Source organism: Acomys minous, assembly GCF_964271855.1.
Source record: "Acomys minous genome assembly, chromosome: 15".
NCBI lineage: Eukaryota > Metazoa > Chordata > Mammalia > Rodentia > Muridae > Acomys > Acomys minous.
The window spans coordinates 45,525,365-45,539,371 of record NC_140497.1 but is presented as its reverse complement, the minus strand read 5'-3'; positions in this window follow the sequence as shown (position 1 = coordinate 45,539,371).

Genomic DNA, 14,007 nt, shown 5'->3' with positions numbered 1-14,007 from the left:
ATATACTATAGATAGATGGCAATAAGATCCTTTGTAAACAAAGCCATCATTTTAGACTCTTTCTGTCACTATCTCTATGTGATGACGTATCACTTCTTGTGTACCTCACCACCCATGTCCAGGCTACACAAAATTATTCAGGACATTCATGACACACAATTTCTGTCTCAGGTCTCACATTTAAACTCACGGAAACAATTTAAGGTCTCTATAATTATTTTTATTGTGTGTGTGTGTGTTTTTTTTTTTAAGCTAGCCAGGCTTCACATTGTTCTTAACTTTTACCTCAGTTTCTATGATGTGGACACAGTTCTTATAGTCTCAGTGTGTGAAATTGCCTCATATTCTAGATTCTGTGTGTGTCATGTATTTTGGGGTACGCATATACTTGCACAAGTACATATGTGGAAGCCAGAAACATTTTCAAGTATCATTTTCTTAGTTAGCATGTACTATTTTATCCATCTGTCTATCTGTCTCTCTGTCTACTGATCTATCTATCTATCTATCTATCTATCTATCTATCTATCTCTTTTTATCTATCTATTTAACATACTACCTCACTGTGTGGAAGACACCATGTAGGCTAGTATATCTGGCCAACAAGCCATCTGCCTGTCTCCACCTCCATAGCCCTGTTATTCTAATCTTGTACAATTGTGCCCTGATAAATTTTACCTTGTGTCTAGGGATCAAGCTCAGGCTAGGACCTCTGTAATGAAGCCTTCTCCACAGACTCATTCATTCTGTCTTGTTAAATTCTAAATTATCCAACAATGTCTCTTCTGTCAGTTTTAATTTTATATCTAAAATTTTCTCTGCAGGTGTAAACTCTCATTTTGTTAGGCTTCTTTTCTCATTTCCTCTGTTGATACAAATCTGTTTTCTATGAGAAATAAATATATGAATCCTGTTTAAATAGCTCTGTTAAGTATGTTATATCTTTCTACCATCTATCAATCTGCCTACCTATCTAATATATCCTTTTGTTATCTAAATACAAATAAATTCATGAGTATAGATATATTTTATAAATTACAGAAATTTCTACCTTTTCATTAGGTAAATACATTTCTACATGGCTAAACAGTAGTAAAGGTGATATAAACATCTTGATAATTATAACACATCAAGCAGTATTGATCTATGACAATTTTTTGTATACATAAGTTGGAGAAAATAAGTCAACAAATCAACTATAGATTGCAATTGATAAAAAAAATTTATAGATACTTCATAAAGAATAAACTTTAAAGAAGAAAAGTAATGCTAGTTATTATTTCCCTGATTTTGATTGCATTAAGTGTTAAGTTAACAAGTGTTTGTAAAAAGGAAATGCAATATTCAGCAGGACAAATGCAACAAAGATTAGGTCATCACTCCTTAGTATTAGAGAATGTTCTCTTCTGATTATCTTTCTAAGTACTTAAGAAGAGATGATGACGTTTTATGATTTTTATTTTTTAAAGAACATGGTCCAGTTATATAGCTCAGGCTGATCTCAAACTCATAATACTTCTGCCTCAGTTTCTCCAGTGTGATTTCACACATTCATCTCTAACACTGTCCTACAGTTATATTATATTCATTACTATAGATTTATGCATTTAGTTTTTTATTTATGTGTATGTGTGTGTATGTGCCTGTTTATCTGTATTCATGCCATGTAACTATATGGCTGTGAGATGTCAGAAGAGCAAGGGTGCTGGATCCCCTACAGCCAAAGTAGTAAGCAGTTGTGAGATACCAGATATGGGTACTGAGAATCTAAATCAGCCAATTGTTCTTAACCGATGAACCATCTCTCAAGTCACTTACTGAAATTTTTATCCTACTATTATAAGTTACTTAGTTTCTAATCTAAGGACATGTCAACTTCCTAAAGCTCAGTTTTAAAAATAAACTGCTGACCATTAAGATAATACAAGGTTGAATGTAAAATTAGTCTTCTTGTTTTATTTTTACTTTTAAGAAGTTTAAAGATGTTTGTTCTTAAGTAAAGGTTTCATTGTTGTGTTTGTTTGATGTCACATTTTATTTTCCTTTTCATCTTGTTACAATGTCAACTTCTTAAATAAAGTGAAAATACATTATTGCAACACAGGAACTATGACCACCATAAATTGCACAAACTTTAAAACATTGAGGCATTTACTCTGAGCACATCATAGAAGCTGCACATAACACAAATTACTGTTCAGGCACTCTAAAATGGTAAGTGAGAACATGTTAAGGAAAGACAGGAAACTATATGATAAGGTAAATTACTTCCATAATAAAAACATCACAGCAAGATTATTTCCTCAAAAAACAAAAGAACTCTGTAATGTAATATGCCAAAACATGATCTAAACAAAGCAATTTTCTATCACTTTCTTAAAAGTTTGCAGTAAAGTTCTCAGATTGGTGCAAAGAAATAACTACTCAACCCTCCAGCCTCAGTTTACCAAATTCTGAATGTGATTGATTGGCCTTCTTTAAGTGTTTTAAGAATTAATTAGTATGTCTTGATGAATGCGTCAATGCAAAAGGTCCCATTTAAATGCAAAGTGTTTTTAATCAGTGAATAGAGATTCAGCAGTTTCTTTCACCTATTAAATTTCCAGCATCTCTAAGCAAAATCATGAGGTACACTCCCTTTCTGTTTTCTTTAGATGCCTTTTCTATGCATATAGTCACTCTTTTTTATTCAATATTTTTATTTTTTACATATACATATTTATTATTACACATTAACTACCTACAGCAAGAAGAACCATGAAACAATCAGGAATTATATAAATGTTACATTCGTAGTGTTTTAGCCATTTGTATTTGGCAGCCTTGAAGAAACATCTCTCCTCTCTTCTTGCATCTAAAATTCTGAATGTTAGTCAAAATATCTATCATATCTCTTCATCATCAAATTAAAACATCTATCTAGACCTAAAGAACATCTTAACCCCTAAATAACTAACCTTAAGCAAACCCCACTTTTACACACAAAAAATGAACCCTGTAAATTCTTAAAATTACTGTCTGCTTTGTAGCTTTCTCCCTCTATTTTCAAAAGAGTACGCTTTTTACTGTGTCTGATCGCATTGATTTGTAGCCAGCTCATGAATGAAACTGAGAAGTAATTTGTCATTCCGTTATTAATAAATTTTCGGGAGCCATATATTTTTGTAAATAATCTTATGAACAGTTAGCTATTATAATTCTGTATAAATTCTCAAGATTTACATAGGTGCTGCTTTCAATAGAAGAGAAATACAGGAAGACCATGCTTATGGCTCCACCATGGAGCTGAGACAAGTAACTGCAAGCTTTAGAACCCATACTTTATACAGTAATGGTCCAGGCAAAAAAGGCCACATGAGAAATCATTTTTCCAGTGCACAACATATGCTGTGAAATGCTTATAATGATAAGGGATAAACATATGCTGGATGTTGGGGGAAAAAAGCAATCTGCTTGAAAATCTTGTCTGCAACGTGTTATTTTACAAACAAACACTGGAGAAAAGAGAGGTGGCTCTCTAGAAATAAACAAGATTATGTTCATATTTAAAGCTAGGTTTTGCAAATCGTTTTTGGAGAACATTGTCTTATAACCTTATTCTAACTTTAAAAGTTCTGCATTTGAATTTCAAAAATTCTGTTTATTTATTTTTTTGTTAAGGCAGTTTTCATTTTCCTAAAGATAATTTCTTATATTTTCCTTCCAAGAAAAAGAAATTGGTCTACTTAAGGTACTTTACATATGTTACAGCTATCAACTTAGGATTTTTTTTTTTTTATCTTAGGATTTTTATGAGACTCTAGAATAAGAAAATTAGTGGATCTCTGACTTGTTTTGCCTGCTCTTAGGACTCTTTTCCTTTTACTGAGTTATCATTTCCAAATTCAATATGAACATTTTTGATTCATCTTATTATATTTTATTTTGTCATGTTCAGTTTTTATCTGTTAGAAGCCTGATTTTTTTCTTTTTTTTAAATTTTAATTTATTATAATTTGTTCAGTTTACATCTGGTTGTTATCCCCTTCCCTGAATCTTTTTCTTCTCACCCTCCCGCTCTCTTCTGCCTCATTCCCCTCCCCTAGACCTGTGACAGAAGGGTCCTCCTCCCTCACCATGTGACCACAGCCTATCAGGTCTCATCTGGATACCCTGCTTCCCCTTCCTCTGTGTGCCCTCAGAGCCTCCCCACCAAGGGGCAGTGATCTAATCAGGGGCACCAGAGTTCATGTCAGAGGCAGACCATGCTTTCCCCACAACCCTGAAGAATGAGCTGCCCATTGAAGCCTGACCTTTTCTAATGAGAAAAATAAAGTGGGTGGATTTAAAGAGGCAGGTAGGTAGGAGGAACTAGGAGGAGGAGAAGAAGAGGAAACTATAATCAGAATATACTGTATGAGAAAAGAATCTATATTCAATAAAAATATATGACATTAGAAACCATTGCAAAAGTAACATAATTCATAACTCTATAATTACTAAAGCAAATGCCGTGTTTATTTATTAGCAATATTGCATATTCTTGCACTTCTTTATCATAGCCAGAATTCTTGTAATGACTTAAATGTTGAGAATAAACATTAAAAAAAATATGAGTTCTTGATTTTGTAAATTTCATCTCTTAATTAAAAAAAGTCCCTTACCTAAACTTTCTTTTGAATAGAAGTGATGTTTAATCTGTGTTGTTTTATAAATAGCCAATTATTTTTATAAGTTTCAAAATGTTGTCACCTTTATAATATAAAGGCACTCTTCTTAGTCCAGTTGACAATTTAAATGTCAGCTAAAAGATATTATTGTCAATGCTATCAGATAAGCTTCCCCACTGAGCTTTGTGGCTTCTTAACCCTGTGGCCCCCACTACTTCTCCTGTCTTACCTACTTATTCATGGACTTGGTGGCCCCAGGCCATTCCACATTTCCATCTAAACTCTCTGTTGTATTCTCTTTACAACAAGATGACACTTTTATCTTAAAACAGATGCTAAGACATGAGCTTCTACAATTACCTGGTTCTATAAGGCCTCTCTTGAAAGTTTCACTCCCTCATCCTGGATTGTGAGTCTCTATATTCTGTGTACATTACAATAATTGCTACTCTTCATTATTAGTTGTCAAACTTGTTGCTTATACTTTCTATAATGAGACAACGGCTACTTTTTGTCTGCCCATCTAGCAAGTGCTTATCCTGGCTCTTCTGTCCGTGAGGTCTATGACGTCAGCAAGACATATAATGTCTACCTCATCTAGTAAACACAATGTTAATTACAATTCAGTGAGTGAGCTCATATTATTAGACTACTGACTGGGGTGCTATAAACCGTTATTAAAAGCAAACAGATATTATCAACTCTGTTCTTCATATTGATATTTTCTTCACTTGTATAAGGCTAACAAAGTTTACTCAATAAGTATTTCAGGACTAAGGAGTGACAAAGAGTTTTAATTGTTCTTCAAAGTGAGCAGTGATCACCAACCTAGTTATCATCAGTGTCATACCTTCAAAGCCCTCAACATGAACCAAATGTGTTTACTTTCTTAGTAATAAGACACATATTGGCACTTATTGGACTTATAACCATTAGGGAAATCCTTGCCACATAGTCCTACTTAGAAAGTGATCTGTCACTTCCAGCTTACAGACTAGGGGTGAGTTACATGACAAGGTAAAAATTGCTAATATTTTTACAATGATAGTTACAACGGCGAGTCTTAATTCTCAGTAATCAGTGCCAACAAAAAAGAACATATGTTCACCCAATTCATCAGGAACATGTACTGCAGATGGCATTTGGTAGTGGCAAGGAAAGTGTCAGTAGGTTTACTGTGTTTTGCATGTTTGTCATAATTCGTAGAAAACGGGAAAGATAAAAATTCCATATTTCACTTGAAACTACAGTATCCGTTCCACTCTGAGAATTCTGAAGCTGAGCACAATTTCCAGCTTGGTGAGAAGTAATTGTGATGCAAGGATCTCCACCAGTTATCATTTTCAGATCTACAGATCCACTGATTTTATTTCACTTGAGTTCAACATTTTTATCTTCATGAATTATCCTTTAGAATATCGAGTAGAGAGAGAGTGGGGTCTGACTTTCACATGTACTCTAGTGCCCCATATTTGACCATGTCCCCTGGAGGGGGAGACCTGGTGGCACTCAGAGGAAGGACAGCAGGTTACCAAGAAGAGACTTGATACCCTATGAACATATACAGGGGGAGGTAATCCCCCTCAGGAACAGTCATGGGGAGGGGAATAAGGGGAAAATGGGAGGGAGGGAGGAATGGGAGGATACAAAGGATGGGATAACCATTGAGATGTAATATGAATAAATTAATAAAAATATTTTTTAAAAAATAATACTGTTTTAATATAAGTAAACTTAGATTTTCTTTCCCAACATTTTCATATTGTCTTAACAGTTTGTTTAGTATGTATAGAAAAGATAAAGCTGATGTTCTAGCCCCATCTCTATCTCTGGTTCTGTCTGTGTCTCTCTATCCATGTCTGTCTCTTTCTTCTCTCCTCCTCCTCCTCCTCCTCCTCCTCCTCCTCCTCCTCCTCCTCCTCTTCTTCTTCTTCTTCTTTTCTCTGTCTCTCTGTCTCTTTGTCTCTGTCCCTCTCCCTCTCCCTCTCCCTCTCCCTCTCTCTCTCTCTCTCTCTCCCTCTCTCCATATTTCTTCTTTCTAATCTGACCAAAGCCTGAGCATGCTACAACTTACAACTGATATTTTGGGCATTTCATTTATTATTTTGTATTTATCATATCCACTTATATTTATCATTGTGAAATAATATCTTGGGTCCTAACTCAAAGCATGTCCCCCTTCTTCTCCTCCTTTTGTCCATCTCCTCCCTCCAGGTGGCTGCTAAGATATAATACTTGCTTACATGGTTACTTTTCTTTCTGAATATAATAAAATTTCCCCAAAGCCTATTTTTGAAACAAACAAACAAACAAACAAACAAACAGAGGTTTGGCTGTTATTTATGATAAAATAGAAACTCATAAGTAATTTTTTAATATAAACTTTCCCACCATGAATTAATATTATTTAAAATATATATTGTCCAAATTTTCAGAATGTACTTTTGTTTGTTTGCTTTTGTCTTCATAGACAGAATAGGTATGTATTGGCTAACTTCCTTGCTTTCTTAATTTGTATATTGTATAAATTCTGTCACTATCATTGCTTGTGAAAATATTCAGCCATCATACCACACTCTAAAACTATTTTTTCAAGGATTTTTCTACTTAGATAGAAAATTTTAGGTGGACTTTTGTTGTAGGAACAGCTTTGTTTGTCCAATTTGTACTCATGTTGCTAAGAGCTCTTCTATTAAATTTCGGATTGATATACTTGCAATGTACAAATTCCATATTATAGATCCATACACAGGAAAATCTGAAGGCATAAGGCAACCAGGTTTTTTACTAAATTTCTTTGCCTTGGTTATCAATATTAAAGATAGCAGATATTCTTTTTCTGAAAGTACCACTTTTCTGAACCTATCCCCATTTCTACTGCTAGCATCTTACTCTGGAGACCATTATTTTAATTTAAAAATTGAATATTAATTATTCAAATGCCTCCTGATTAGTACTTGTGTTTATTTCAAACATCTAACAAGATAATTCATATTCCATAATACCAACATATGAATTCTGTATCCATGTACCTGTATACATAATGGGGTGAGTTGTTCTTTCCTATGTGCAGGATGATGAATGGATTCCATGTGGTTTCCATTTCTCATCAGACATATCTGAAGCACTAGATGAAAAGAGACATTAATAAGGGTAGTGATTTTTTTTAGTTAAGTCTTAATGGTGAAAGGAATAGTGATATACTAATGTAGTCTATAACAGAAGTAGACGTGTAACTGGCAGCCTATGTGGAGGTAATTCTGCCATTCCGTGCAACATCATAACTCATTTAAATTGTAGATAATACAGGTGTGTCTATGTAGGGATAGGTGCTTTTGATTTGCAATAATGCTATGCTTTGTTCTGGAACACAGACAATATGTAGCATAGATCAATTCCTAGCTGTTAGTGGTGAGGTATGTCTCACTTACTAGTTTGTATATAAGGTGGTTGAAATTCCTATGATAGTAAGATTTTTATACACTTTCTAATGTGTAAATTCATATTCATTTGGAGAAATACTTTTTATAATATCTTGAAAAGCATTGCTGTTATTATCATTGTTATTACATTTTATAATAAAAAGATCCCTTGTAAAACCAATTTGAGAAGAATCATAAAAAATATATATCCAGTCTTATATACTTTGCATGACTACATATATAAGAGCAAGTATCTCCATGTATTGACAAATATGTATGAATATTTGATAACATACAATACATAATAACATATGCAAAGGTATATACATATATATAAAGTATACATGCATAAATACATATCATACGTTGGTAAATACATACTTAAGTAGAATTTTAAAAAAATCTTTAATAACTATTTCTTGCTACAATTATAATTTTGCTAAAAATAAAGTTTTTAGAGGCAAAGGAAAAAAATCATCTTCTACCAGAAATACAATTTTAATACAATGACTCATCAAGAACTCGGGATCTATCCTACTCAAAGCTCTTCATATGCATTTTTCTCCTTGGACATTTTACTGTGTATCTCTCCTCCTTCAAAATGGCTCAATGGCTATTCCTTCAATGACACAGTCCTAGTTTTCTCTCTTAGTGCTGCACCAAGTCCTCAGATAAAAGCAACTTAAGAAGAAAGGGTTTATTCTGGCTGACAATTCAAGGCTACAGTTCATCAGTCCAAGTAAGGCAAGGCTGCAAAATCATAAAGAACTGGTCATGTTGCAACCACAATGATGAATTAGAGAGGGTGATGAATGCATGTGCAGCTCAGTTGCATTTGTTTCTCTATTTAGACAGTTAATCATCACCAGGTTAGTCATCCACACCTGAATTAATCCAATAAAGATAATTGCCATGGGTTTCCTCTGAGGTTAAGGTTACTTAGCTAATCTTGTAGAAGTTTTAAGTTCAGACTTCTCTCCTAGATGGCTATAGACTTTGCAGGAATAATAATACAAAAAGTCCCAGAGATTTTTGCCTTGAGATATTTTCTGAATGGAATACCCTTACCCATGCATAGCCTCATTGTCAGCTTTTCTTATTTCTCCTCTGGCATACTACTTTCCTTCATTTTTTTAAGCAACAACTTTTAAGCTAGCTCACAAAGTGATTAAGTACATTATGGCCCTTATAACTTGTATAGGGCCTTGTAAAAATTCCTCCCAGAGTGGATTTTCCATCCCTAACCATCACTTTTGTCCTAATCCTTACCTCTATGTCTATATCCTGTTACTGTTTATTTCTTGACTTCCCACATTATAGTATAAGAGATACCAGGACAAATGATTTTGTTTTCTACTGTATCTACATTTCCTACCAGATTGGCTGCAACACAGGTAGGAGAAAATTCGATTTATGAGAAAGTGGTGGAATAGTTATTTTATTTGTAATTTAACATACATTTTCAGCTAGTTAAGGAAATGGATTACTTATTAGCTTCCTACTTAATATGCATAGGTATGGTTTTACATTTGAATACTTGAGGAATGAGTCAGAATTATAAATGAGTGCTTAGCATCCTACCAAGGCATTTAAATTAATGCACAGCTGTGTTAGAAAACTTGAATTTCAAGGTTTAGCTAAAATTAAAAATGACAGCATCCACCTTTTTTATGAGTATCTATGTTTTCCTATTTAACAATAGTTTGAAATACTATTCTTTCATTGAAAAATAAAATCAATCATATTACATCTCAATTGCTATCCCATTCCATGCATCCTCCTATTCTGCCCTCCTTCCCACTTTCACCCCGTTCCCCTTCCCTATGATTGTGACTGAGGGGGACCTCCTTCCCCTGAATATGATGATAGGGTATCAAGTCTCTTCTTGGTAGTCTGCTATCTTTTCTCTCTGAGTGCCATTAGGCCTACCCAGCAAGGGGACATGCCTAAATATAGGGCACCAGAGTTCATATGAAAGACAGTCCCCACTCTCCACTTAACTGTAGAGAATGTCCTGTCTCTTTGAGTAGATCTGTTTAGGGGTTTGATGGTTACTTCATGTATTCTCCTTGTTTGGTGCCATAGTTTGAGCTGAACCCCTGGGCCCAGGTCCCCCATCATAGTGTTCTTCTTGTAGGTTTCTAGGACCCTCTGGATGCTTCTATTTCCCCGTCCCTTATATTTCTCTCACCTAGAGTCCCAACAGGATGTCCTCACCTCTATCCCACTTTCCTGGTAAGTGAAGACTTTCATGGGACATGCTCATTGAGCTAATGTCTAGTTATAAGTGAGTATATACCATTTGAGTCTCTCTGCTTCTGGGTTAGCTCACTCACTATGAACATGCCTAGTTCAATCCATTTGTCCACAAATTTCAGAAATTCCTTGTTTTTAATAGCTGAGTAGTATTCCATAGTGTAAATGTACCACAATTTCTTTATCTATTCTTCTACTGAGGGACACTTAGGCTGTTTCCATGTTCTGGCTATTATGAATAAGGCCACTATGAACATGGTTGAGCATATGTCTTTGCTGTATGCTGGAGCATCTTCTGGGTAGGAATATTCTTTAAGGAAATAGTGACATTTAAAATTATTCTAGAAGACATTTTTACACAGTCTTATAGCTAGACATCTTGCCTTCTGTGTGCCTCTCTAAAAGAAGAGGGAGACAATTCAAGGAAAGAGTACCTTATGTACTCTGCCTTTCATGAAGGCAAAGCTAAAGGAAAAGGTTTAAAAAATCTATTGTTCACTTTACATCAATAAAATGCCCTTTTCTGGAAACATCTTTGGTGGCACAATTGTTATTCATGAAAACTGTCAGTTTTTTGACATCTACTCTGTAATAGGATAGGTGAGTGACAGACAAGCGGCCATTATCCTGACAAGGTACATCTTAGCTTGCAAAAAATCAAGTTAAAAGGATATCTAACATAAGAGGGTAAGGATGCTATTATTTAGTATTCAAGGTTACTTATACCTTCTATGAATCCAAAATGCATTTTGATTTTTTTCTATTAAATTGTTTTTTTTTCTGGTTCACAATTTCCCATGTTATACACAAACAAGTTAGAGAAAAAGAGCCAAGCATTCAACTTATGTTTTAATGGTAATGTATTAAGTTTTAACACTATGTACTTAATATTTAGGAGAGTTTATTTTAATGTTTTGGCATTTAAAATAGTCATGATGGCTTGGAATATATTGTTTTTATTCCTCCCCAAGTAATCTTTTCTATAAAGTATGTTATCAGTGTTAATTAAACAGGGACTATAAAAAGTCCTTAAGTCATTTTCAGAAAATGTCTTCAAAGCAGTTTCATATCATGGCTTAATATATGCTTGTAATTTTAAGAAAATGCCATAGTTTCTTAAGGTTGAGTATAGAATGAGTTATCCTACTGAATTAGGTGATTGTGTACCATAAGGAAATTTTATTAGATGTTGTTACAACAAACTTCATTAGTGAGATGTGAGGAAAAATGTCTGGGGGAGAAGCCATAACTAAGACAATGTCAGTGGAGATGTCAGCTGATATCATGAGAAAATCTGGAACAATGCTGATTTTCTTCTCTTGTCCTAATGAGCAAAAAACCTATCAACTTCCTGATATAGACTACCCTTCAAATGAAACAGTGGTAGAGTCAAACTTTTATTATTTTTTTTTACATATACACATATATACAATAAACTATATATAGCAGGAAGAAGCATGAAACAATCAGGAATTTTATAAGTTACATTCTTAGTGTTTTGGCTATTTATATTTGGCAGCCTTGAAGAAAACATCTTTCCTATCTTGGTGAGTCTAAAAATCTGAATGTAAGTCAATATCTATCATATCTCATCTCTATAAAGTTAAAACATCTAGCTAAACATAAAAATGTCTTAACCCCTAAACAACTGAGCTTAATTGTAAAACTAAACTATCTGGTCTTCAACCTCATCAGAGACTTGAGAAAGAATAAAATTATTACCTGAGTAAGCAGGCAAAGTTGATGGCCAAACTCTGCCAAGACAGGGTAAGCAAGTCCTCAACTGTAGCGCCCATGCCACCGGGGTACCGAGTCGACACAGCGGGTCCTTCGTGCTAAGAGAGCAGCAGCCGCAGCACCAGCCACGGCAGTGGTGGTTTATTATTCTTCCTCAGAGTTCTAAAGAGCCTTCTTATAGGCAGTCAAACAGGAATCCTGCTCCCAGGTGAAATCCCTCAAGAGGTAATCACACACAGGAGGAAAAGTCTCGAGGAAGGGAGGGGCGCATTCTCACAGCAGTAAACAGGACTAGCTAACCAAGATAAACACAGACGTGGAAGCTGCTAGAAACAAGACATGAAACAGCAAGACAGGCAGGCAGCCCAGTCGGGCCTGGTTCCTACACTCAATAGTTCCTGCCTCACAAATATGTCTGTCAGATATACTGAGCCAGAAGGCTGAAGGTGCTGCTCCAGAATTATAGGGAGTCTTGAGTGATGGTGAACTCTCTCTGTCACTTTTCATTTTGGAACCTGCTAACCTGTTTACTCAGGTAACTACAGTCTTACAGGAGATAGCCTTCTTCATGGAACACCAAACAAATAGAGGAGAGAAGAGAGGAAGAAGAAGAGAGAGAAAAGAAGTAGATGCAGATGAGGAAAATATGGAACACAAGACAGCTGTATGCCACAAGCTGAAGGTGCTAGTATTCCCAGCCATTAGGGAAGTTAGAATTTAGGTGCAACAGGGTCTAGGCATGCCTCTCCGCACCCATAGTTACTCACTTTTCCCTCGTTGAGCCCTGAGTACAAACACCTTCCTGTGATTCAAGGTGATGGCTTCTGAAGCCACTACTATGTGTAAGGCAGAAACTTAATATTTTATTTTTCTTCTCCCTTCCCTGGTCTATGAAGTATGCCTTCACCTTTGGTTGTAATGACAAGTGTAGCTGGCTCGTTTTTTTTGCCTTTATGGCCAACACATTGTCTTTATCTAATCCTAATCATTGTGTACTTGTCAGCCTGTAATTGTTAAATGTTTCTACTCTATGTGATGCCATGATATATAAATAGTATGAGGAACTGCTTTCATCAATTACTGGGGTATCTGAAAATATTTTTGTCTCTGCTGAACAGGGTCAATTTGCTTTAGGATGATAACTCTTTCCATTGACAGCTCGTTTCCTGAACCAAAACTAGAAAGTGATTTGGTGTCAACAGGAGCCTAAAGTTTAATAATATGTTCAAATAAGCTAGACCTCACTTCTCCAAAGAAGCAAAACCTTCAAATCCCCAAACTTCCAGCTACTACAGACAAAGCAGAAAGACAGACAGACAAATTCCACATTGGTTTATGGCTAATTCCTACTTATAACTACCCATTTTTTCAGACCACTGAGTTCCTCCTATTTGTCTCCAAAACATTGGTTCATTGTACTACCAAGGTACACCCTGGGTTGGTGTTACAGTTGATTTTAAAAAAAAAAAAGATGAATTCTTTGATTGTTTGACCATTCCTGCTTTCCTTTCCTTTTCTTCAAAGTGCGTTTCTTAAAGCAATTTAGCACCATATAGGATAAAACATCTTGGTTGACAAGATATATTATGTTGGTTGACAAGACGCTTAGTGCAGTTTGTGCTGTAAGCCTTTAGGCGATGGTGCTCTCTGAGATGCTAAGGCCAAGGAAGACAATCCATATCTGGACTGATTCCATTTATAATGAACTTCCCTGGTTCCCTGGTTGGAAAAGGGCCAGTGTAATTAGCTTAGCTCTAAATCTTCATTGCTAGTTAGAGGGTAGCTAGTTCTGCATTACCGATTGCAAACCGCTGTGGTTACGGCCATCATGACCATCACTCTTGCCACTATAGCGTCTCCACTAATTACTCTGTTATGCCTGTGCTGGGAAAACGCAGACACCCTCCAGCTGATGTCAACAGAGTTAAGTACTTCTTTCTTTC